At 44.6% G+C, this 4,444-nt stretch overlaps 1 pseudogene; it reads right to left on the reverse strand.

Moving 5' to 3' along the window:
* Positions 1-2,149: 2,149 nt before the first annotated feature.
* LOC142775501 (uncharacterized) lies at positions 2,150-3,151 on the reverse strand (annotated as a pseudogene).
* Between the last annotated feature and the right edge of the window lie 1,293 nt (positions 3,152-4,444).

The raw sequence follows: 4,444 nt of genomic DNA on the forward strand, positions 1-4,444 counted from the left end.
GTGTATGGCTTCAAATGACCACCGAGCAAATATGTTAATTAGCTTCTGGAATTACAGCATGCCTACGTGAGTCCACGTCTGAACTGAAATATCGACAGGGTGACAAAAGTGAAAGCGTGACGGCACTGAAACATTTTCTCTGTGTGAAGTGGGTGGTAGAATAGTGGAACAGTGAACTCAGTTGTGAGCCACTGCTTGCAACACCCTCCACGGCGAACCATCATTTCCTCGAGTACTAATCTGTAAATAAAGCCCCATCATTCGTAACATGCATGTCTCGCTTAGCTAGCTCTGTTAACGCATAATAAACTTAGAGACGATAATCACGAGGAGTATCTGAATGAAAACATTTTATTTTCTGCACACTGTCCATACGTACAACACGTTACCGAGTAGTGACTCACTTTATTTTACAACAATGCAGCCTTAAAAATTTGTCTCACGTCTACTTTATGCAGAAGAAAAAAACGTTTTATAGTTCACAAGCGCACCACAGAACATCGTTTCCTTTGGCTAGGCGACGATTCTGAGGTTCAGGTACTTCCTTTATTCACGGGAAGACGTTTGACCTTGTATAGTGCTCCTGTGAAAAAAACGCAAATAGGTGAGCATAAACAACATTGTCACTTGATTGCTGAGGCTCGGACCATATTGCGAGCAGCTTGGTGTGGCTTTTTTTTTTGCAAGCAGGAAACAAGCTCTTCCAAGCTGTCGCTGTGAAGCTCGTTGTAGCTACACCACTTCGATAAAGTGATTCCAAGAGCTTCTACAAGTGCGAAGAGCTTTTCCCGATAGGCCTACCCGTAGGAATAAGCACGAGGGGGGGGGGGGGGCAGAGAGTGCGGGTGCTTCCCCAAGTCACCTGGGAAAGGGGGGGGACTCTAAATTTGGTCTATACATTAACTAGGCGGCGGGGCACTCTTTTAGTAATCTAAAAGGGGGGCAAAAGCCTGCCTCATACACTGATTTATTAGGGGGGGGGGGCAGGCACTGCAATGAACCTTCGCCCACCCTCCCCCTTCCCTGAATGGGAGTCCTGCGCACGTCTATGGGCGTACCCCTTTCAATGCAGACAATTTCGCCGTTTCCAGTGTGCCCAAAGTGCCACAAGGTGCACCTCTCGTTGAATGGCCGCTCGAACACAACAGAGTTTTTTTAAGCAACTTGTCAGCGCGCGGGGTCACTCTCCGCCACTGCGCCGAGTTTCGTCCTTTGAAACACTGAACAACGCATACTTCATTTTAGCTGACTTGTAGCCTGTAGTCCACCCCGGGACGGAGCAATTACTTTGCTTTTGCACCATGAGAGTGCATACAGAAGCAGTGGTCTCAGAGTGCCACCACACAAAAACAAACGACGACGAACGCGCCCGACGAAACAGTCGGAAACGTGCAAGCAACGTATAAACCATAGAGTTTCCTAAAATTAACTAGAGGGGACTCTGGTGCTGCGATCGTTCAGCGACCATGGAAATGATGGGTAGTACACACATTTGCCTAGTCTTCGTACTTGCGGGTGGTGAATCGTACTTGCGGCTTCGTTTATTGCTGGTTACGGTTTTGTTTCGAAAGAAATATTCAACCCTTTCAAACTTCGTGACCTGATTTGGAAAGGTAAGTCTAAAAGAATAAGGTGGTAAAGCGCAAACGCTGAACAGTTGCTAACTTATTTTTTCTGGAAAAAACAGCTCTAAGCCACACGAACACACGGAGCCAGAAGCAGGCAAGAAGTACAAAAATTAGACAAATGTTTGCAGTACCCATCCTTCTCATGCTCGCTGAAGCGCCGTGCGTTGCACCTCCCGTAGACACCAGTGCCAGAGTTCCCTCTAGTGTATATTAGAAAACTCTAGGATGGATGGATGGATGGATGAATGGATGGATGGATGGATGGATGGATGGATGGATGGATGGATGGATAGATGGATGGATGGATGGATGGATGGATGGATGGATGGATGGATGGATGGATGGATGGATGGATACATGGATGGTTGGTTGGATGGATGGATGGATATGGCTGTACCCTTCAGATCGGACGTTGGCTAGCGCCACCAAGCCGTAATACTTAATGAACCAAAAGCTAGATTTATTTTTTTCCTTAAACAGTGAAGTTGAGGATTCGTACTTTGCAGCGAAGGGTTCAATTTTCACCCGTGCCTTGACTTTATCCACCAATTAGATAACCTCCTTCCAGTGAATTCTACCTGCTTAAAGTCTATTTTGCCCTCACTGTCCCTAAACCACAGTGCTTTGAAAAACTCTGCGCCATCAACCTGAACTACAGGGTGAAGCCCTTTACAGAACATTATAAAGTGTTCGGTAGTTTCTTCTTCCTCTCCACACGCACTGCATACCGTGTCTACCCCTTCGTACTTGGCCCGATAAGTCTTTATTCGAAATACTCCCGTTCTAGCCTCAAACAGTGGAGAACTACCCCGAGTATTATCATAGATCCTTTCCTTGGCTATTTCCTGCGCAAACTTTTGATAGATTCCTAGTGCAGGCTTCCTAATAATGGCAATTCTCCACATATCGGTCTCAGTTTCCTTCACCTTCTTCTTAACCGATAAGTCTTTTTGGTTTGGACCCCTGCTGTTTTCTAAGTATTTACCAGTCAATTTTCTGGTTCGCTTCCGCCATTTTGTATCGACATTCTTCATGTAAAAGTAGCTGAATACCTTTCTAGCCCAACGCTCTTCCCTCATTTCTCTCAATCGATTCTCAAATTTTATCTTGCTGCTAGGTTCCTTGCCCTCAAATGATGTCCATCCCATTTCACCTTGTACTCCCTGATTTGGTGTATTCCCGTGAGCTCCTAAGGCAAGCCTACCTATTCCACGTTGCTTAATTTCTAATCGTGCTTGAACTTATGATCTTATGCACAAGACCGCATTGCCGAACGTCAGCGCAGAAACCATGGCCCCTTTCCATGCTCCTCTCACAACATAATATTTATTGTAATCCCACAGTGCCCTGTTTTTCATTACCGCTGCATTCCTGTTACCTTTAGTCGACACGTATGTTTCGTGTTCCCTTAGGTACTCGGCCCCAATGTTTATCCATACGCCCAGATATTTGTATTTATCATTTATCTCTAGTGTGACCTCCTGTATTCTAAGCTCACTACCGTCATTGTCATTAAAAATCATGAGTGCTGATTTTTCCTTACTGAATCTGAAATCTAACCTCGGACCCTCATTACCACAGATGTCTACAATTTCTGAAAATCTTCCTTGTTGTCGGCCATTAGCACTATATCATCTGCGTACATCAATGCTGGTAGTGCCTGTTCATTGAGGTTTCCTTGTTTGACTAAATAGAGGTTGAAGCCCAGTCCACTTCCCTCTGATTTGGCCTGTAATCCTTGTAGGTACATCATGAATAATAAGGGTGACAGGGGACACCCCAGCCTAGGCCCCCGTTTTACTTCTGCAGGCTTGGATACCTGTTTTTTCGACTTTATAATTACCTTAATTGTTACCTTTATAAATATCCTTTAAAAATTAGTGACTACATCTTCCAGGCGTAGTGTGTCCAGTATTCCCCACAATTCCTCTTGAAACACGCTATCGTACGCTGCCTTGATATCCAAAAATGCTAGCCACAGGGTCCTGTGTTCCTTTTCTGCTATTTTGATGCACTGCGTCAGTGAGAACAGATTGTCTTGCAACCTCCTGTGTTTCCGAAACCTAGTCTGAAGTTCCCCCAGCAACCCTCATTCTCTATTCATGCCTGCAGCCTTTCCTTTAAAATCCGCATCGCCAGCCTGTAGACCACTGATGTTACTGTTATAGGACGGCAGTTGTTTATGTCAGCTTTGTCCCCCTTTCCTTTATAGATCATGCTCATCCTGCTAAGTTTCCATCCATCAGGTACTTCACCATCGATTATAGTTTTGCTCACTGCCTCTCTCAAAGTCTGGTTGGACTTCGGACCCAAATTTCTTTATCAGCATAAGTGGAATGTCATCTCGGCCTGTTGATGTACTACTTGGAACCCTCTTCTCAGCCCTTTCCCACTCTCGTTGTGAAAATGGAACCATTGTGCCACTTAATCCATTCTGTCTATTGTGGTGCATAAAGCACTTCTGTGTTAATTTTTTTCTGTCACCCTTGTTCTTATATAATTAATAGCTTCGTCGTCTTCTAGCCTAGCACATTTAGCTGTAGTTATAAACCTCTGCTCTAGGCTTGTCTCTTTTCTTAGGGAGTTTAGATGGTTACAAAATTTCGCAGCTGCCTTTCTATCTTTTTTATGTACTTCTGCCAGCCACTGGGCTCTCTTTCTTCGAATATTTTCATTGATCAGAAGGGATGCATTCCTTCTACAGCTTAGAAAGATTTCCTTTTTTTTTCAACATAATCTGTCGGTTCATCCCGCTGCTTAGCATGTTTGTGTTCCCTAGAGGCTTCCTGATGTTTTGCTATGGCTCTCTTAACTTC

Source organism: Rhipicephalus microplus, chromosome X (assembly GCF_043290135.1).
Source record: "Rhipicephalus microplus isolate Deutch F79 chromosome X, USDA_Rmic, whole genome shotgun sequence".
Classification (NCBI taxonomy): domain Eukaryota; kingdom Metazoa; phylum Arthropoda; class Arachnida; order Ixodida; family Ixodidae; genus Rhipicephalus; species Rhipicephalus microplus.